Source organism: Mauremys mutica, unplaced genomic scaffold (assembly GCF_020497125.1).
Source record: "Mauremys mutica isolate MM-2020 ecotype Southern unplaced genomic scaffold, ASM2049712v1 Super-Scaffold_100099, whole genome shotgun sequence".
Taxonomy (NCBI): Eukaryota; Metazoa; Chordata; order Testudines; family Geoemydidae; genus Mauremys; species Mauremys mutica.
The window spans coordinates 216615-238147 of NW_025423266.1; the positions used below are offsets into that span (position 1 = coordinate 216615).

Sequence of the window (21533 nt, forward strand, 5' to 3'; positions counted from 1 at the left end):
AATGGTTGGATTGGCTAATGCAGCCTGTAGACATCCATGACACACTGGGATATAGAGCCAAGTGTCCATCACCATCATTATTTCAAAGGGATAATGATAATGGTAGCAAGGTTCACAACTGACTCAGCAGTTGCATACAAAGGTGCATGTTTGGCAGCAAAGCGGGTGTGTGTGGGGGGATACGGCACGGCTGAAGCAGCAAAGCGGGGGGGGACACGATGTGGCTGGAGTGGCAAAGTGGCGGGGGACAACACAAAAACGGTGGGGCTGGAGCAGCAAAGCTGGAGGGGAGGGACACGGCACAGCTGGAGCAGCAAAGTGGGGGGCGGGGGACAACACAAAAACGGTGGGACTGGAGCAGCAAAGCAGGGTGGTGGGGGGAAAAACAACGGTGCAGCTGGCAAAGCAGGGGAAAAACAAAAAAAAAACCCTACAGGGCGGCCGGAGCCAGTGGACTCCCTGTGCTGCAGAGTGCGCGCCCGGTCTAGTGGGGGCGGGGGGAAGGGGAGGGAGCGGGGGGGAGAGAGAAGGGGGGCGGCCAGCGCTTCAGCGGGGCACTCACCACACGGCCCCGACTGCCGCGCCGCCTGGCACCCTCACTCCTTCTCTAGACTAACCAGTCCTGATATACTGTAACATGGTTATATTCCACCACCTTCACTGGTTACACCCAACAAAATTAAATATACAGCAGACAGAAACAATCACAGAACCAGACAGAGACCATGCAAATAAACATACAAAACAATACAGAAGGGAGGATTTCACAACTACATCTATAGAGACATAAGGGTTTTCCAGCTGTGTCTATTGATAAGTGAGTTCTTGCCAGACAGGATGCTACCAAACTAAGTTTCCCTTTCTCTGGAGGTGACAGGAATATCAGGGCAGGATTGTATTCCTAACAACCCAATAGCACCTTATTTCAATGTGACTAGTTGGGAATGTGAGGATGTGACCATACACTTCCCAGCTTATGGCTGCCTTTGCTGCTTAGCCCAAGAACCAGGCCTCAGACTGTCACAGTAAGAGAAGGCCATTACACAGACAGACAGTGATTTTTTATTCTTTCTTTTATATCTTTATAACTAGCTAAGTGATAAAAATACACCTAAATTCTTAAAGTACAGGCCTTTGCAGACTGGCCTGAATATCTGTATCCTAACAGTCCTCGAAGTCAGGCAGCCTCTGGGTAAGGGGGTGGGGACTCAGATCCTTCCCCTGGCCAATTCCACCAGGGTCGTGTATAAACCAGGGAAGTTTGCCACAATAGCCAGACCAGATGCCCCCTTTACACTTGTACTCTGTTGTCATTGCTTCTCTCTCTCCCTTCCCCCCATCTCTGCTGCTCCCCCTCTGGGCTTTCTCAGCACCTGGCCCTACAGCACTTCCTGGCAGCCAGAGACTGCATTTTCTACACCTGCTCCTGTGGATGTGGCCTCTCTCCTGATTGCTAAGGAAAGGAACCTTTCCAGGAAATGGCCACAGCTTCTGGGAATCCCTGTGTGGCTGTGAACAGAGTTTGGCTCCTGGCACACAAGGCAACTTAAAAGCTGGGTACCTAGACAGGGGCTTCAACCCCAGGCCCTCAGATTAAGAGCCTGATGCTCCAGCAACTGAGCTACCTGGGCGTGTTGAAAAACATCTTCACCGTTCACCACAAGAGTGAGCAGGCAGGCAAAAGAGAGGCAAAAAAAGTCCCAGGAACCCCTCCTCTTTTTCTGCACAGCCACTGCCTGTCAGCAGGATTCCTCCTCCTCTTCCCTCCTGTGCCTCAGTGTGACTAAATCTCCACACCTAGACAGCCGGTCCGTCCGCTGCACCCCAATCCCCCATGCCTGAGCCTCCCTGCCAAAGCCCTGCACCTGGCTCCAGAGAATTAAGTCTGGTGTCTCGCTGGAAACTCGACTTCTTGTGCCCAAAGAGTCTCGGCCCCCCTCAGCAGATGACCTGAGAAACACAGTGTCCGGCTTTTCCAAAGAAGTGTTTAGATCCCCTCATCATGTGGCCTAAAGGATAAGGCATCTCCCTGTGGATCGGATGATTCAGGATTTGAGTCCCCTCGTGGTTGTGCTCACTTTGTGCTGCAAGTCCTGCTTTCTTCACAGCTGGAACCTCTTCTTGGTCACTCAGGCCAGTGCTCTGGCTTCAGCTAGAGCCCCGGGAAGGAGTTGGGGGTTGGGTGTCACAAAGGCTGGGGCATGAGCCCCAGGTGCTTCCAGTCTCGCCTTTGCCCTTCCTGACTTGCCAAAGAAACTGGGCTGCTTCACTGCCAAAGTGAGCACCTGGAGTGGGAACGGTCAGAGGCCCCACCAGGGGGGCTGGCCCTGCTTTCCCACCATCTTCTGGTGTTGGCCACAGAGCATCAGCAGCCGCCCTGCATGTTGGTCTGTGGGTGGCCTTCAGTGGGGGTTTGGCATGGTAGGGAGCAGCCTGGCCAGGTGTCTTTGTGGCTGTCTGAAGGCCACATATAGGCATGGTCCTGCTCTTGCCCCACCCTCAGTTGCTCTGTAGCTTTTAAGCCTTCCCTTGGAGCTGTCAGCACCAGCCGCCTCTGCTCTAGGTGCCCGGAGGAGGAGAGGTGCTGGGCTCCAGCCTGGGACTCTGCCTCCCTCCTGCCTAGCCCTGACTATGAAGCCTGGCCCTGACCCTCCTTCCTTCAAGCGCCATGTGGGCAAGAGGAAAAGCACAATAGCAAGTGCCAAATTTGTGGACATCAGGTGAAGCCATGAGAATCCCAACTCTCAGGTGTCAGTAGCCAGTTCTAGAGCCCTGACCCACTGCAGCCGTCCCACCCAGAGACCTGAGTCACCCAACAGGATGGGAAAGACTTGTTCTTGTACAACAGGAGACAGGGAAGTTGAGGACTGTGAGCTCCAGGGCTTTACCACAAACCAACACAAGGTCCTACTGAGATCTGAACTCAGATTGCAGGATTCAGAGTCCTGAGTGCTGAGAAAGCCCAGAGGGGGAGCAGCAGAGATGGGGGGAAGAGAGACAGAGAAGCAATGAGGACAGAGTACAAGTGTACAGGGGGTTCAGGTCCGACTATTGTGGGGAGCTTCCCTGGTTTATACAGGACCCTGGTGCAATTGGCGGGAGAAAGGATCTGAGTCCCCACCCCCATACCCAGAGGCTGCCTGACCCAAAGGAGGCTCTTTCTACTCTCCTGTGTGGCAGAGACCTCATCACCCCAACAAGGCTGGGCCTAGGAATCCTGGGGGGGTTGATGACCCCCAATCTTGTCATGATCACTTGAACAGGGCTACAGTGTCCCCACTCTCGGCACTTCCCTGACCCACTCCTCATTGCATGTGCTTCAAGCAAACACCATTTATTACCCAGCAATCAATGTAAAACATAAGGAAAGATGGGAAAGGAAAACACGTCACCCTGTTCTGTGGCGCAGGGAGACCACAACCAGCGTCTCTGGAGGGTCAGGGCAGGTCACAGTCTCTCCCTCACATGTCCCAGGCCTCCTCCCCAGGCCCTGGCTGTGCTGCAGGGACACCACGGGCTGGACACTTGCTCTGGCAGTGGCCACATGCTCTAGGTGACAGGCCCTTGTTCCCAGTGTCAGTCCCCATGTAGGGGATATGATCCCCCCACCCCCAAAAGTCTGGCCTGCAAGATCTCTTGACGGGTGGCATCTCCTTGCACTGGGCCTTCTGCCCAGGGTCCCCCTCGCTCTCCCACGCTGCTCACTGCACCCACCTCCAGCCCCAGTGCTGCTGCGGCTCTGCCTCCAGCTCCCTGGGCTGCTCCTCTGGCTCCGCTTGCTGCAGCTCTTCTCCCAGCACAGATCTGCTCCCTGGGCAGCTTCTACGGCTCGTGCTGCTGCGGCTCGGCTCCCAGCACAGATCTGCTCTGGTTCTCCCCGGCTGGTGCAGCTCTGCTCCCCGGCTCTTCTCGGGCTCCTGCTCTCTCCTTAGCTCCGCCCCACTCTGGCCCAGGCAGTTCCAGCTCCCACAGAGGATGGGACCCCCTGGCCTGGTGACTCCCTCATTACACTGCCTGGCCTGTCAGTGCAGCTAACTTGGAGCTTTGGCCTCTCCCCATTGCCCCTGGGGACTGTCAGTCTCAGGGGCCTGATTTCCCACTGATCCTTCCCCCTTCTATAGGTGCTGGGAACTAGCCAACCAACCCTTCCCCCCCCGCCCACATACACACTAAGTTTTAGTAAAGGGTCAACAGTCCCTTACACAAGCCAGCCCCGTGAGGGTCACTGATGTGCAGAGAAGGAAATATAAGCTGGTCCCATGGTGTAAGGGGCAGCACTCAGGACTCTGAATCCTGCAATCTGAGTTCAAATCTCAGTGGTACCTTGTGATGAAGCCCTGGAGCTCCCAATGCTCAACTTTCCTGTCTCCAGCTGTGCAAGAGCCAGTCTCCCCCCTCCAGCTGGGTGACTCACCCACTGGAGCCAGGTCTTGGGTTGTGATGGCCACAACGGGTTGGGGATCTAGAACGTGTTACCCTGTGGTTTGACCAGGTGGTTGGGGTTCTTGCTGCTTCACATGAGGCCCACAAGTTTGGCCATTTCACTTGCAGCGACACATTACCTCTTGCCCACATGGCATTTAAAGGAAGGAGGGCCAGGGCCAGGCTTCATAGTCAGGGCTAGGCAGGAGGGAGGCAGAGTCCCAGGCTGGAGCCCAGCACCTCTCCTCCTCTGGGCACCTGGAGCAGAGGCGGCTGGTGCTGACAGCTCCAAGGGAAGGCTTAAAAGCTACAGAGCAAATGAGGGTAGGGCCAGAGGAGGGGAGAACCATGCCTATGTGTGGCCAGCAGACAGCCACAAAGACACCCAGCCAGCCTGCTCCCTGCCCAGGGGCGGCTCCAGGCCCCAGCACGCCAAGCGCGTGCTTGGGGCGGAAAGCCACTGCGGGCACTCTGCTGGTTGCTGCAAGGGCAGCAGGCAGAGTTGCCTTCTGCGGCTTGCCTGCAGAGGGTCCGCTCGTCCTGTGACTTGGCAAGCGGCCGAAGGCAGCCTGCCTGCTGTGCTTGGGGCGGCAAAATGCCTAGAGCCGCCCCTGTCCCTGCCTTGCCAAACCCCCACTGAAGATGTGCTTAATCCACTCAGTGTGGGGAGAGGATGTGTGGTTGGGGGGAGGAAAAGCCTTGGGCTGCACTGGGGGAGTGCAGAGCAAGGGTGACACCCTAAAAAGCTGCAGCAAAGGGATGGACAGGTGGGGTGCATGGATAGAAGAGGCAGTGAGCCTAAAATCTAAAAGGGGAGTGTGGGGTCTGGTGGTCAGAGCAGGGGAGGGGGGTTGGTGGTCAGAATTCCTGGGTTCTATCTCCAGCCCTGGGAGAGGTGTGGGGGCCAGTGGTTAGAATGTGTGTCGGGGGGGAGAGCAAATATTGGGACAGTCCCGATAAAATCAAGACGTCTGGTCACCCTACATCAGGCTTCAAGTTGAGAATCATTTCCCATTCCTGCTCTGTGGGACGGGAGACTTTTAAACGCGCTCTCTGTGCGACTGCACATGGCTAAGCAAAGAGAACAAACCCCAAATCTCCCCTGTGCTTTGGGAGCCAGGTTTGTGGTGGGAATTCTGTAGTTCAGATGACTTCACACCTGGCCATTGTGATTCTTTACCAGTTTCTCTGACATGGGGGCAGTTTTGTGCTCACAGTTGTGATGGCCGAGTGCTTAAGGTGTTGGAGTCCAAATCCAATAGGGTTCCCCTGCACAGGTTCAAATCCTGCTCACAGCGAGGTCTGTGTTTTAGCCAGTCCCTCACCCGGGCAATACCTCTGTACAACCCCCTGAGACACTGTCAATTCTCTCCCCACCCCAAGGAAATCCTGTTCTGCTCCTTTCATCGAGATCCCTGGGACACCCCCTCACACTGTGTCCCTGAGGGGTCGGGCAAACTCTCAGCACCTAAAGCCTCTGCCACTCACCTGGTGCCCCATAGATCAGCCATAGCCCTGGTTCTGCTCCTCTCTCTAGAGTGTGAAAGGAGCCAAGTCAGTGACTCCATGGGAGCTACGGGGCCGCAGAACCAACAGAGCAAAAATAGGTGCTCAGCGCCCACTGGCAGCCAGCTCCTCCCTCCTCCGCCCCACTACAGGCCTTGGTGACAAGCTCCTCCTCTTCCCCTTCAGCACCTCCCGCCTGCCAGTGATCAGCTGTTCAGTGGGGTGCAGGAGGCACTGGGCGGGAAGGGGGAGGAGCAGGGACGGGAAGAGGTTGGGGAGGGAGAGGAATGGGGCAGGAAGGTGCAGGATGGGAATAGAGGGGACAGGGGTGGGAGCTTGGGGGAAGGGGTGGAGTGGGGACAGGGCAGAAAAGGGAGGATTTGTCCTGGGCCCTGCACCCCTCTAGGGCCAGCCCTGAAGGGAAGCACTGACTATCACAGTGACAATACAACTGACCAGCATTGCGGGGGAGGCTGAGGGAGATCCGCACTCACAGTGATGCCAGGGCATTTCAGCAGGGCTCAGCGAGCTTTATGCTTCTCATGGAGGTGGATTACCCAGAGCGCTCCAGCTGCAGAGCCCAGGTGCTCCATGTGCCTTGCGAGTGTGGACACCTCAGGAGTTAGGACCCCTGGGGCTGCTTTAATGCACTCTAACTTGCAAGTGTAGCCAAGCCCCTAGACTATGTCACTTGTGTGACTTACTTGTGCTATTGTAATAAATACAATAGACATGCAATGGTCAGAAATCGCACCAGCAGAGAAGTATATTGCAGGGAAACCATAAGGAAATTAAGAGTTTAAATTATCCTGCACATGTCCCACATCCCACTATAATGAATCCAACCCATAGGGCACATGGGCAGAAGTATCGGTGTCAGGATGCTACATTGTTAGCACAGTAAATGAAGCTGCAAAATAAATGATGTTTAAATGACCTCACTCTATTTTTTACAATCCTGTGTTAAGAGGTAATAGATACAGATGGACACCAGGCAGGGTTGTTTGGAGGATGAAGCCTTTATGCTTCCATCCCCCACCACTGTCAAGTTTTAGCCAATTTGGACAAGTCAGCAAATGAGAACAACCTCAGGTCTCAGTAACTGCTGCAGGTAGCAAAGTCCTACAGGGAGCAGTTTCTGGCACTACACCTGTGCAGCTCTGCTCCCCGGCTCTTCTTGGGCTCCTGCTCTCTCCTTAGCTCTGCCCCACTCTGGCCCAGGCAGTTCCAGCTCCCACAGAGGATGGGACCCCCTGGCCTGGTGACTCCCTCATTACACTGCCTGGCCTGTCAGTGCAGCTAACTTGGAGCTTTGGCCTCTCCCCATTGCCCCTGGGGACTGTCAGTCTCAGGGGCCTGATTTCCCATTGGCCCTTTCCCCTTCTATTGGTGCTGGGAACTAGCCAACCAAACCCCCCCACTAAGCTTTAATAAGGGGCCAACAGTCCCTTACTTGAGCCGGCCCCATGAGGGTCACTGATGGCCAGAGAAAGCAGCATGAGCTGGTCCCATGGTGTAATGGGCAGCACTCAGGACTCTGAATCTTGTAATCTGAGTTCAAATCTCAGTGGGACCTTGTGGTAAAGCCCTGGAGCTCACACTGCTCCACTTTCCTGTCTCCAGCTCTGCAAGAGCCATTTTTTTCCCCTCCTGCTGGATGGGTCAGGGCTCTAGAACTGACACCTGAGGGTTGGGATTCTCACGGCTTCACCTGGAGCCCACAAGTCTGGCACTTGCCACTGTGCTTGAAGGAAGCAGGGCTGGGCAGGTGGGAGCCCAGCACCTCTCCTCCTCTGGGCACCTAGAGCAGAGGTGGCTGGTGCTGACAGCTCCAAGGGAAGGCTTAAAAGCAGCGGAGGCCAGGGCAAGAGGAGGAGAGGACCATGCCTATGTGTGGCCAGCAGACAGCCACAGGGCCAGCCTGCTCCCTGCTGTGCTGAACCCCACTGAAGGCCACCCACAGGCCAGCATGCAGGGCGGCTGCTGATGCTCTGTGGCCAACATCAGAAGATGGTAGGAAAGCAGGGCCAGCCCCCCTGGTGGGGCCTCTGACCGTTCCCACTCCAGGTGCTCACTTTGGCAGTGGAGCCGCCCAGTTTCTTTGGCAAGTCAGGAAGGGCAAAGGCGAGACTGGAAGCACCTGGGGCTCATGCCCCAGCCTTTGTGATGCCCACCCCCCAACTCCTTCCCGGGGCTCTAGCTGAAGCCAGAGCATTGGCCTGAGTGACCAAGAAGAGGTTCCAGCTGTGAAGAAAGCAGGACTTGCAGCACAAAGTGAGCACAACCACGAGGGGACTCAAATCCTGAATCATCCGATCCACAGGGAGATGCCTTATCCTTTAGGCCACATGATGAGGGGATCTAAACACTTCTTTGGAAAAGCCGGACACTGTGTTTCTCAGGTCATCTGCTGAGGGGGCTGAGATGCTCTGGGCAGAAGAAGTTAAGTTCCCAGCGACACGTGAGACTTAATTGTATGGGGCCAGGTGCAGGGCTTTGGCAGGGAGGCTCGGGCATGGGGGATTGAGGTGCAGCGGATGGACCGGCTGTCTAGGCACAGAGATTTAGTCTCCCTGAGGAGGAGGAGGAATCCTTCTGACAGGCAGTGGCTGTGCAGAAAAAGAGGAGGGGTTCCTGGGACTATTTTTGCCTCTCTTTTGTCTGCCTGCTCTCTCTTGTTGTGAATGGTGAAAATGTTTCCTAACAAGTCCAGGTAGTTCAGTTGGTAGAGCATCAGGCTCTTAATCTGAGAATCCAGGGTTCAAGCACCTGTGTGGGTGCTCAGCTTTTAAGTTGCCTGGTGTGCCAGGAGCCAAACTCTGTTCACAGCCACACAGGGCTTCCCAGAAGCTGTGGCCATTTCCTGGAAAGTTTCCTTTCCTTAGCAAGCAGGAGAGAGGCCACATCTGCAGGTGCAGATAGCGCAGTCTCTGGCTGCCAGGAAGCGCTGTGGGGCCAGGTGCTGAGAAAGCCCAAACAGGGAGCAGCAGAGATGAGGGGAAGAGAGACAGAGAAGCAATGAGGACAGAGCACAAGTGTACAGGGGGCATCTGGTCTGGCTATTGTGGGGAACTTCCCTGGTTTATACATGACTCTGGTGGAATTGGCCAGTGGAAGGATCTGACTCCCCACCCCCTTACCCAGAGGCTACCTGACCTGGAGGACTGTTAGGATACAGAGATTCATGCCTGTCTGCAAAGGCCTGTACTTTAAGAATGTAGGTGTATTTTTTTCACTTAGCTAGTTATAAAGATATAAAAGAGAGAATAAAAAATCACTGTCTGTCTGTGTAATGGCCTTCTCTTACTGTGACAGTCTGAGGCCTGGTTCTTCGGCTAAGCAGCAAAGGCAGCCATAAAGTGGGAAGTGTATGGTCACATCCTCACATTCCCAACTAGTCACACTGAAATAAGGTGCTATTGGACTGTTAGGAATACAATCCTGTCCTGATATTCCTATCACCTCTAGAGAAAGGGAAACTTAGTTTGGTAGCATCCTGTCTGGCAAGAACTCACTTATCAATAGACACAGCTGGAAAACCCTTATGTCTGTATAGATGTAGTTGTGAAATCCTCCCTTCTGTATTGTTTTGTATGTTTATTTGCATGGTCTCTGTCTGGTTCTGTGATTGTTTCTGTCTGCTGTATAATTAATTTTGTTGGGTGTAAACCAGTGAAGGTGGTGGAATATAGCCATGTTACAGTATATTAGGACTGGTTAGTCTAGAGAAGGAGTGAGGGTGCCAGGCGGCGCAGCGGTCGGGGCCACGTGGTGAGTGCCCCGCTAAAGCGCTGGCCGCCCCCCTTCTCTCTCTCCCGCTCCCTCCCCTTCCCCCCCCCCACTAGACCGGGCGCGCACTCTGCAGCACAGGGAGTCCACTGGCTCCGGCCACCCTGTGGGGTTTTTTGTTTTGTTTTTACCCTGCTTTGCCGGCCGCGCCGTTGTTTTCCTCCCCGCCCCATGCTTTGCTGCTCCAGCCCTGCCATTTTTGTGTTGCCCCCCCACTTTGCCACTCCAGCCGCACCGTGACCCCCCCGCTTTGTCGCTCCAGCCGTGCCGTGTACCTCCCCCCCCACGGCTTTGCCACTCCAGCCGCGCCGTGTCCCCCGCACTTTGCCGCTCGAGCCGCGTCCTTTTTCCCCCCCTGTTTTGTTGCTCCGGTGGCCCCACCCCATTTTTTTTTTGCTTGGGGCGGCAAAAAAGCAAGAGCCGGCCCTGCCCACACCTGACTCCCTGCCATCTCTACCGGGGCCTGACAAGCTTTGCTTGTGTTTGGATTCTGCAAAGCTGAGGAGCAGGTGAGGTTTTCCTTGCAAGTTGTGTGTGAGTGAATCTTTGGCCAGGTCTGCACTACAAAGTTTTTTCAGCAGAATTATATTGCTCTGGTGTGTGAAAAACACACAACGCTCTCTCGGTCGGTAGCTTGTGACTGGTGCACACACTGCAATGCCACGTCTGGTGACAAAACTGCCCTGTTTTACTGACAAAATAAAACGACTTCGATGAGAGGTCTAGAGCTTTTTGCAGCAAACTTAAAGTGACAGAGTGTCACTGTAGATGCTGCTGTTCATTATATCAGCATAACTGGCCTCCTCCAGTATGCCACAATGCCCGCCGTGAACTCGCCTGCCCTGAATTCCTGCTACAGAGCCATGGGCCCCTCCCCTTTCATCGCTCTGGGAAGTTCTGACAGCTGAGCCTGCTGCTCTGCTGCGGCAGCCAGGAGCAAATCACTGCCGTGGATACTGCTCTCTCCCGCCCTGCGAACACAGAACAGGGTGGTGGGAACTTCCTTACATGGTGGGGGGGGGGGCACCGGCATCCGAACTGTGACACCCCCATGACACCCCTTCCCTCGAGGAGGCTCTTACCTTCTAAACAGGGACGGCTGTTTTCTAGTAAAATCACTAAAAGGGAAGAAGAAAACTCGAAAGGGGTTCCTCCTGGCACTCACGTACCTGAACTCGAATACTCTCTCAGTCCTCAAAGAGAGACCGGGAGAAGGAGACTTGCTGAAGCAAAGCCACAGGGGTCTCTGAGGTTTCCCTGGCCCCTCGCCCCTGTCCTGCCTGGCTGATGTCAGCATCTCTCTGTGAGGTCACCACCTCCCCACCACCTTGGACCAATAGTCTGAGGTCCTGCAAAAGGCCTTTGTGATGTCACTACCACACCCCTCCCTTGCTGTGCTAATGTCCTGCCCCTGGCCAGGCACTTTGGGGGTTTGAGCTACTCCCTGTGGATCACACCACTCAAGGAGCGTTCGTTCTAGGCAGCAAGCCGGCTAGACAGGAAAACATCAGACGCTGCTCCCAATGCTACACTCAGTTTTTCAGAAATTAGTCGACTTTATGGCCAGAAGAGACCATTAGAGCATCTAATCTGACCCCCTGCATATCACAGGCCTCCTGTATGACACCAGAGCTACTTTTGGGGCAAACACATTCCAGAAAGGCAGCTAGTCTTCATTAAATGACATCAAGAGATGAAGAATCCACCACTTTCCTTGGTAGCTTGTTCCTGTGGTGAATCATCCTCGATGTTGAATATTTGTGCCTTAGTTGTAATATGAATTTGTCTCTTTTCACCTTCCAGCTATTGGGTCTTGTTATGCCTTTCTCTGCGAGATTAAAGAGCCCTTTCATACCCAATCTTTTCTCTCCATTAAGGCACTTCAACACTTCAATGGAGTCACTTTTCATTCATGAAGGACCCCCCGCCGCCGAATTGCTGCTGAAGACCCAGAGTGGAAGAATCTCCGGAGGCCCGGACCCCACGAGAGTTTTCCAGAGCTCCCAGAGTTAGTGAAGGACCCCGCTCCAGGAGCCCAAAAAAACTCTTGTGGGGGCCCCGGGCAAATTGCCCCACTTACTCCACCATCTGGGCGGCCCTGATGGGACCTGGAGCTACTGTTATTTCAGGACTCCTGTGAGACCCTCAGTTGGTTGGTTTGCACTCTGCTCTCGGGACTCTCTCTCCTCCTCCCTCTCTGCTGCTCTCCTCCCCTAGACATTGAACCCAGTCCTTGCTGCTGCCAACACCAACTGGCAGAAGGGCCTATAAGTCCCCTGCCTGAGGGGAGGCCAATGCATGTGGTCGGCCATAAGCAATATGATATTTTCTGTCTTATTCTCTATCCCTTTCTTAATGATTCCCAAGATTCTCTTTGCTTTTTTGCCCGTCGTTGCACACAGTGGATGTTTTCAGAGAACTATCCGTAGTGACTCCAAAATCCCTCACTTGAGTGGCAACAACTATTTTTGGCCTCGTCATTTTATATGTATAGTTGGGATTATGTTTTCCAATGTGCATCACTTTGCATTTATCAACAAATCTGTCATTTTGTTGCCCTTTCACCCAGTTTGTGAGCTCTTTTAGTAACTCTTCGCAGGCTGCTTTGGACTTAACTTTCCTGAGTAGTTTTGGATCATCTGCAAATTTAGCCACCTCGCTGTTTACCCCTTTTTCCAAATCGTTTATGAATATGTTGAATAGTACTTGTCCCAGACCCCCTGGGGGGCACCACTATTGACCTCTCTGCATTTTGAAAATTGACCATTTATTCCTACCTTGTAATCAGTTATTTACCCATGAGAGGACCTTCCCTCTCATCCCATGAGAGTGTAATAGAGCAGAATAGGGCTTCCTTGGGAGGGGGCGTGAATTGAGAATATATCAGGGGGTTGTGCACATTTATTGTCCTGGTGAAAAAGTGTGTCTGATACTCAGTCTTTGCTGCTCCTGCCAGCTGTGACTGCTGAGGACATTTTCCTTCTCTGCTCTAGGGTCTCTCCTCTGCCAGATTCTCAGCAAATCAGGCCCCCTGCAGACTATGGCAGAGCAGTTTGGTAATAGGCTGCAGGACTCAGCATGTAAGAATGTAGCTGCTGTAGCACCTTGACTGTCCATGGGCCAAATCCTGCAGCCCAGGATAACCTCCCACTGATGGCGATGGGAATTGAGCCTTTGTAACTAGCTGCTGGTACCTGAGGTCTCAGTTACGGATTAAACTAGTGGCAAACACAGCTTCAGCCAAAGCACTGAAGGATGTAAGTGAAAGAGCAAAGCTGGCCCTGGGGAGCTGCTGCAGTCCCATCACCACAGCTGGAAGGGAGAAGAGGAAAAACTCCCTAAAGTACTGGGAGCAGCCCCGAGAAAAGGAAGTTTGTCAGTGAGATCAGTAGCAATAACTATGAAATGAAGGAGTGCTTTCTCCTCTGTGCCGACATGGCTGAATTGTGTTACTTTACTGTGAGAATAAGCTTTAAAATATCCTGCTCTAATTTCAGGATGGGTCTGTAACCATAACTGGACTCTGTAGGAAGTGGTCTCTAGATAGTGATCTTTGGGCAGAGCTGGCTGAAGAGCTTTCTTACTCACCAGGAGATCCTGACTTGACCTGCTAGTTCTTCCTTGCTGAACCTAGTTTGTCTGTCAGGCTCCTTTCTTTTATTTCTTCTAATGAAAAGAAAAGACCTCACTGCACAATCCTTGTAAGTGCTTGTTCAAGACACAGAGACCCTTCCTTGCAGCTAAGTCTTGGAAAGTGTTAAGTGGTAAATCTGGAGCTGATAGAAAGGTTATCCTTGATTCAGAGTTGAGCTGAAGCTGCTGTGACTGAAACACAGAGCACTAATCAGTATCTGATCCCAGCAGCTTGTGGGAGAAGCGCATGTTAGAAGCCCTCTGTCAGCTCAGCTGTGGCTTTCTGTGCATTGAGCCAGCCTGCTCAAGGTCTGCAAGTCTTGAGGGAAATGGGGAACATTTTTACTTTGGAATTTGAAGGTGTAGTCTTGGACCATCAAGTGGAGCGGTTGCAAAGGGTCTGCTAGGGAAGGCACCATGGCTTAGTAGGCTAAAGCACCTGACTAGTAAACAAGAGCTCCTGGGTTCAACTCCCAGTGGTGCCTTGTTCTACAGCTTTTGTCTCCTCTGCTCACATTTTCCTGTCTCTTCCTAGGAAACAGAAGAGACCTCCCTTGACAATCCAAGTAATTGCTTGTGAAGGAAAAGGCTTCTTTCCAACAGAGCATTGGAGAGAATCAAATCCTCAGTCTGGTGTTGATGAAAAGGCTATTGGCATTGGCAAGGAGGTTGCTTCCGCTGCAATTTGCTGTGACATGAGACCCTGTGTTGTGCGGCCATGCAATTCACTGGGGATATCTGTGCACAGAGCCCCTTCTAGAGGGTTCTCTGCAGGGCTTGCAGGAAATGGAGAATTACTGTCCTTTCACTTTTCATGTTATTGTTGATGAAAAATGGAGCAGTTCGGGGAGAAGTCCCAGAGCGTGGCACCATGGCAGAGCTTGCCAAGAGAGCTGCTGGATAAAGAGCAGATTCAGGATCCAGCATCCAGTGCTGCCTTGCTGAATGTGCCTCCTCTTGTCCCCTTTTGGTCAATCTTTTTTGTTAACGGAGAAGCCCGACTATGGCTAGCCATACAAATGCTTGCAAAAGAAACGGGTCTTTTTGCTGACAACTGTCAAAAGGAGGCTTTGGATAAACATGGAAACAAGGTCAAGGTCACTGTAACTCATCTTGCATGTGCAGCTGTTGAAGCTACAAGGCAGAGCACTAAGCACAGTATTACCATGGCTGGTCACAGCAGGATCTCTGTGTGGTGGGATCTGCAGGGTACAATCCCAAACTGTGGAACTGCTCTGTCCTCTTATCTCTCCAGCCTGGGCTGTGTCTTACAATGCTGCAGTAGTGACAAGCAGCAAAACCCCCTCCATGTGCTGTGATCACTCAGCCAACAACATGCAGCAATACACCCAACTAAGTTGCATGAATGCTCTATAAACCACTCCTCAATTATAGGTAGAGAGATACCAGCATATCTCCCCAGCCCTCAGCCTTGCACCTCAGAAATGTACCATCTTACACTGCTCAAAACCTCTTGAAAAGTACAAGCTCATTAATTAATTCACCACTTCCTCAAAAAGAAAGTGAACATGCACCAGCCTTTTTAATCTGAGCAGCTTTCCCAAGCACTTTGGACAATTTCACAAGTAAGTTTAAAACATTAAAATAAGTTTATTAACTACAGAAAGATAGATTGTAAGTGATTATAAGTGTTAGGCAGAGAGGTCAAAGTTGGTTACGTAAATGAAAATAGAATCTTAGGCCTGGTCTACACTAAGACTTTAATTCGAATTTAGCAGCGTTAATTGGAACTAACCGCTCAACCGTCCACACCAGGAAGCCATTTAATTCGAACTAGAGGGCTCTTTAGTTCGAATTTGGTACTCCACCCCGGCAGGTGGAGTAACGCTAAATTCAACATGGCTAGCTCGAATTAGGCTAGGTGTGGATGCTAATCGAACTTAGTAGCTCCGGGAGCTATCCCACAGTGCACCACTCTGTTGGCGCTCTGGACATGTGGGAGTCGGAGCTAGCCGGAGATGTTAGGAGTAACAAGAAGGGTTTCTTTAGGTATGTTAGCAACAGGAAGAAAGTCAAGGAAAGTGTGGGCCCCTTGCTGAATGAGGGAGGGAACCTAGTGACAGAGGATGTGGAGAAAGCTAGTGTACTCAATGCTTTTTTTGCCTCTGTCTTCACAGACAAGGTCAGCTCCCAGACTGCTGCACTCTGCAGCACAGTATGGGGAGGAGGTGACCAGCTCTCTGTGGAGAAAGAAGTAGTTCGGGGCTATTTAGGAAAGCTGGACGAGCACAAGTCCATGGGGCCGGATGCGCTGCATCCGAGGGTGCTAAAGGAGTTGGCCAATGAGATTGCAGAGCCATTGGCCATTATCTTTGAAAAATCATGGCGATCGGGGGAGGTCCCGGATGACTGGAAAAAAGCTAATGTAGTGCCCATCTTTAAAAAAGGGAAGAAGGAAGATCCAGGGAACTACAGGCCAGTCAGTCTCACCTCAGTCCCTGGAAAAATCATGGAACAGGTCCTCAAGGAATCAATCCTGAACCACTTAAAGGAGGGGAAAGTGATCAGGAACAGTCAGCATGGATTCACCAAGGGCAAGTCATGCCTGACTAACCTAATTGCCTTCTATGACGAGATAACCGGCTCTGTGGATGAGGGGAAAGCAGTGGATGTACTATTTCTGGATTTTAGCAAAGCTTTTGATACAGTCTCCCACAGTATTCTTGCCAGCAAGTTAAAGAAGTCTGGGCTGGATGAATGGACGGTAAGGTGGATAGAAAACTGGCTAGATGGTCGGGCTCAACGGGTAGTGATCAATGGTTCCATGTCTAGATGGCAGCCGGTATCAAGTGGAGTGCCCCAAGGGTCGGTGCTGGGGCCGGTTTTGTTCAATATCTTCACTAACGATCTGGAGGATGGTGTGGACTGCACCCTTAGCAAGTTTGCAGATGACACTAAACTGGGAGGGGTGGTTGATACGCTGGAGGGTAGGGATAGGATACAGAGGGACCTAGACAAATTAGAGGATTGGGCCAAAAGAAATATGATGAGGTTCAACAAGGACAAGTGCAGAGTCCTGCACTTAGGACGGAAGAATCCCATGCACTGCTACAGACTAGGGACCGAATGGCTGGGTAGCAGTTCTGCAGAAAAGGACCTAGGGGTTATGGTGGACGAATAGCTGAATATGAGTCAACAGTGTGCCCTTGTTGCCAAGAAGGCTAATGGCATTTTGGGTTGTATAAGTAGGGGCATTTCCAGCAGATCGAGGGAAGTTATCATTCCCCTCTACTCAGCACTGGTGAGGCCTCATTTGGAGTACTGTGTCCAGTTTTGGGCCCCACACTACAAGAAGGATGTGGATAAATTGGAGAGAGTCCAGCGGAGGGCAACAAAAATGATTAGGGGGCTGGAGCACATGACTTATGAGGAGAGGCTGAGGGAACTGGGATTGTTTAGTCTGCAGAAGAGAAGAATGAGGGGGGATTTGATAGCTGCTTTCAACTACCTGAAAGGGGGTTCCAAAGAGGATGGATCTAGACTGTTCTCAGTGGTAGAAGATGACAGAACAAGGAGTAATGGTCTCAAGTTGCAGAGGGGGAGGTTTAGGTTGGATATTAGGAAAAACTTTTTCACTAGTAGGGTGGTGAAGCACTGGAATGGGTTACCTAGGGAGGTAGTGGAATCTCCTTCCTTAGAGGTTTTTAAGGTCAGGCTTGACAAAGCCCTGGCTGGGATGATTTAGTTGGGTTTGGTCCTGCTTTGAGCAGGGGGTTGGACTAGATGACCTCCTGAGGTCCCTTCCAACCCTGAGATTCTATGATTCTATGATTCTATGACAGCAGTCCGAGCTTTGATTCTCTGACCAGCCACACAGGAAATGACCCGGGAAAATTTGAATTCATTTTCCTGTCTGGGCACTTTGAATCTGACGTCCTGGCTGGACATCGGGGCGAGCTCCGCAGCACCTTGAACGCTGCAGAGCTCTCCAGCAGAGGAGTTCATGTAATCTCTGAATAGAAAGAGGGACCCAGCATAGACTGACTGGGAACTCTTGGATCTGATCGGTGTGTGGGGCGAGGAGTCTGTGCTTTCGGAGCTGCGCTCCAAAACAGGGAATGCGAAGACCTATGAGAAGGTCTCCAAAGCCATGAGAGACAGAGGATACAGCCGGGATGCAACGCAGCACCGCGTGAAAATCAAGGACCCCAGACAAGGCTACCAAAAAATCAAAGCGGCAAACGGACGCTACGGAGCCTGCAACCACTGCCCCACCAGTGACCGTGGACTCTGACGATGGGACAGTGTCGACGGACAGTTCCTCGGCGATGTTCACGGACGGGGAAGATGAGGAAGGGTTTGTGGAGGACGAGGCAGGCGACAGCGCTTACAACGCTGGTTTCCCCGACAGCCAGGATCTCTTCATCACCGTCACGGAGATCCCCTACCAACCCTCCCCGGCCGTTAACCCGGACCCTGAATCAGGGGAAGGAGCAGTCGGTAAGTGCTTTAAACATGTAAACTTTTATTCTTAATATAACAGGAATCTGAAGTATGTGAAAAGGAGGTCTCTATATATATGGGGATAGAACAGAAATCCTCCTGGGAGATCTCCACGAAGCTCTCCTGGAGGTAATCGAAAAGCCTCCGCAGGAGGTTCCTGGGGAGAGCTGCCTTATTGGGTGCTCCTTGGTAGCACAGTTTTCCGCACCAGGCTTTCATGAGGTACTCAGGGAGCACTGCCTCCCCGAGCACGGATGCATCGGGCCCTGGTTCGTGCAAGCTTTCACGCAGCATGCGCTCTATATCTCCTTCAGTGACCCTCCTCAGGGTGATCTCACTCGGAGACTCCTGCATCTAATAAGGGTAATTACTGTAATGTTACGCCTGGTCCAAAGTATTTTTAAAAAATCTACGGACACACGGCATAGCACAGACTCAGCACGCAGTTGCGTGACGAGCGTAACAGAAAGCCAAAGAATATAATGGACACTCATGGAGGGAGGGGGGAATGAGGACGCAAGGTATCCCACAGTTCCTGCTGTCTCCGAAAAGTATTTGCATTCTCGGATGAGCTCCAAATGCTTCTAGGGTCAAACACAGTGTCTGCGGTGGGTCAGGGCATAGTTCGGCAATTTGCGCACACACCACACCCACCACCAGAAGTGAAAACAATCCTCTGTTGAGTCTTTTACATGTCACCCTATCTTTACTGAATGCTGCAGATAGACGCGATGGTGCAGCACTCAACACCAACATCCTTGTTCCCCCCCCCGCTATGGATGGCTGATGGTACAAAAAGATGGAAATCCGTTCTCATCATCAGCCTCTTGGCACATGGGGCAGTGCAAAAGGGCTGGTAACCATGCTGACTAGTATCAGTAAGGTCAATCAAGGGCACCTGTCCCTAATTTTTGATGGCTGATAGTACAATATGGCTGGTAACTGTCCTCATCATTGCAACAGGGGGCTGAGCTCCATCAGCCCCCACCTTTCATTGTAAATAAAAGATTCAATTGCCCCTGGTCTAGCAGAGGGATGATGGGCTCTTTCATCCACACTCCTTAATGTCCTGCCTGGACTATCATTGCAGCTGGAGGCTTCCTTCCAGTCATTTCTCACAAACAAGTCACTGTGTCTTATTCCTGCATTATTTATTACTTCATCACAGAAGTGTGGGGACAATGGTATGGTAGTCCAGGAAGGCCAGGGTAAGAACGGAATGAAGAGGTGGTGTTGTTGCAGGAGCACCCCCTGTGAATAGCATACAGCTCATAATTTATGCAGGATCAGACACAGAGCAGCTGTGCTCTCTGGTTCTATGATACAGTGGTTCTCTAGTACACTTGCCCATAATCTAGGCAGGATTGATTCTATTTTTAGATACCAAAAAGGAGGAATTGACTCAGGGAGTCATTCCCAGTTTTTGCTTTTGCGCTTCTGGCTGCTCAGCCAGGGGCACTTATGTCAGCAGCAAATAGTGCAGTACAAAAGGACAAGTAACCATGCCTATCTTATTACCAATTTATGGTATGGTTGATGGTACAATATGGCTGGTAACCATCTCTGCTGTCATGCAAAAGCAAACTTATGCTGCTGTGTAGCGCTGCTGGCCCGCCTCTGTCAGCGGCATCTAGTACACATACGGCGACATACACAAAAGGCAAAACAGTGTCCATGGTTGCCACGCTATGGCGTATGCCAGGGCAATTCTGGGAAAAGGGGCTCGATAAGATTGTCTGCCGTTGCTTTCCCGGAGGAAGGAATGACTGGCGACATTTACCCAGAATCCACCGCAAAAATGATTTGTGCCCCAGCAGGCACAGGGGTCTCAACCCAGAATTCACAGAGACAGCCTAGACTCAGTTAATTGTTCGCCAAAATGTATCTTTGGAAGGAATTCACTCCCTGTTTCCCATCTCACAGCTTCCACTGTCTCCAGACCTGCCACAGCATCCCCCTCACAGAGGCTGGCAAAGATTAGGCGGCGAAAGAAAAAGACAAGGGACAAGATGTTCGAGGAACGTATGGGCTGCTACCTAGCAGAGGCGGACCAGCAGAGCCAGTGGAGGGAGACCGTCTCTCTGTGCCAGCGCTCACACAGCGAACGGGAGGAGAGGTGGTGTGAGGAAGACAAGCAGGCGACTGAAACGCTGCTTGGACTAGTGAGGGAGCAAACGGACACGCTCAGGCGCCTTGTGGATGTTCTGCAGGACCGCAGGAGGACAGAGACACCCTGCAGTGTATCTGCAACCGCCCTCCCCCGCCACAAAGTCCCATACCCTCCTCAATGAAAGTAATCAGGAGGAGGGGCGGCCGGGGACATGAATACTGTCACTGCACCACAGCACAGTGCTCAAGTACCCAAAAGCTCTCATACCCTACTTTTGCCGAAGTCCTTCACTTCCACACTCACAGTAGTCCCAATCCCAGTCCCATCCCCTAACTGTGTACTTAATTAATAAAAATGCTTTGCTGTTAATTACTGTTTCCGTTATGTTTTTTCAAAGAAGACTGTGTTTGAATGGGGGGCGTGGGGAAGGGGGTGGTTAATTGCATAGGACAGTCACCTTTCCCAGGGTACAGACACGGGGGCAGGATCAGCAGCGGGTCACACACACGGTGCAGTCAGTAGGCACCCTGGTCGGTTTTTGGAGGTGGTTTCCAGGATCTGTGTGGGCGGGGGAGATGTGACTTTGCAGCGGGGGAGGGCGGTTACAGATCTTATACAGCGGTCCTTGTCCTGGACCGCTGAGTCACGCAGCTGAGGAATCTGTATCCGTCCTCCTCCACCACAAGGTCACATATCCGCCCGCACACAGAATTCCATAAAGAGGGATGGCAGGCTCCGTTGAAAGAAGCATTCCGGCACTGCGGACCGCTCTAGGAGCAGGAGCCTGTCATTCCTTGAGTTTAGAGGCGGTCTTTACATCACCGCACACCCTACCCAGCACAGCCTGCGTCCCAGTTTCAACCCTTTCACGAAAAGTCATGAATAAAGAAACCTTTGTTAAGTAATAATGGGACATGTATTTTATTTTTACACGTGTGCTGGAAGTGGGGGTAACGGGGTGAACGGGGTATGTAACCGAAGAGGAGAGTCAACAGTAACTGGGTAAAGAAACAGGGGCAGGTTCAGCTTCTCTGTAAAGAAACTGAACAGTCACAGGTCACGCTGCTCGCTGGTATTTGAAGAGTTCCTTGTCGCTGTCCCAGGCGCCTGTATAGGGCTTCATGAGCAAGTGCATTAGCGGGCAGGCTGGGTCCCCGAGGATGACTATAGGCATCTGCACATCCACAACAGTTATTTCGTGGTCCGGGAAGAAACTACCTTCCTGCAGGCGTCTGAGCAGCCCACAGTTCCTGAAAACACACGCATCATGAACCTTGCCCGGCCACCCAACGTTGATGTTTGTAAAACGTCCCCTATGGTCCCCCACTGCTTGCAGCACCATTGAAAAGTGGCCCAATTTCTCAGCAGCTGACTGTGGAAGAGGTGGACGACAAAGTGCGAGGAGCAGAAAACGGCGATGATCGCAGCGGGCTCCATGCTTGCAGTGCTGTGGGGTCGGCGCTGTCACTGACCAGAAAAGTGCACGAACAGATTGCCCGCAGGCGCTTTCAAGGAGGGAGGGAGGGAGGTTGTGATTGACGGTTCAATGACGACACTTACCCAAAACCACCCTCGACACATTTCTCCCCCCAGCAGGCATTGGGGGCTC

At 52.2% G+C, this 21533-nt stretch overlaps 2 non-coding genes across 2 annotated transcripts; both read left to right on the forward strand.

Moving 5' to 3' along the window:
• The first annotated feature begins 5638 nt into the window (after positions 1-5638).
• TRNAW-CCA lies at positions 5639-5720 on the forward strand. Its single transcript has one exon. It is a non-coding gene; the product is annotated as a tRNA-Trp (tRNA).
• Positions 5721-7432: 1712 nt separating this feature from the next.
• On the forward strand, positions 7433-7504 carry TRNAQ-CUG. Its single transcript has one exon. It is a non-coding gene; the product is annotated as a tRNA-Gln (tRNA).
• The last annotated feature ends 14029 nt before the right edge of the window (positions 7505-21533 follow it).